This window comes from Perca fluviatilis, chromosome 7 (genome assembly GCF_010015445.1).
Source record: "Perca fluviatilis chromosome 7, GENO_Pfluv_1.0, whole genome shotgun sequence".
In the NCBI taxonomy this organism is placed as follows: domain Eukaryota; kingdom Metazoa; phylum Chordata; class Actinopteri; order Perciformes; family Percidae; genus Perca; species Perca fluviatilis.
The window spans coordinates 42,341,686-42,342,075 of NC_053118.1; positions in this window are offsets into that span (position 1 = coordinate 42,341,686).

The following is a 390-nucleotide window of genomic DNA, read 5'->3' on the forward strand; positions in this document are numbered from 1 at the left end:
GAGAGGTCAGGAGATCCTTTATCCCCACAGGCATCAGGCTATTTAACACCAACAAATGACATCCCCCTCCCCTCTCCTCCCCTTAAATTCCCACTAACCCTTAACCCGATATAATATAATTATGCTGCTTTTATTCTGTTTTTTAACTCTCTTGTGTATACATTCGCATTGTATTTATTTATTTATTAATTATGGGGGAACTGTGTGGTGTATAGGAATGTGTGTTTTTGTGTGAGCTGCTGGACATTGAATTTCCCCCATGGGGATGAATAAAGTATCTTCTTCCTATCTATCTATCTATCTATCTATCTATCTATCTATCTATCTATCTATCTATCTAGGGACCCCATTATGCTAACGTTACGCGTGTGGTGATATTTCGAGCCTTTT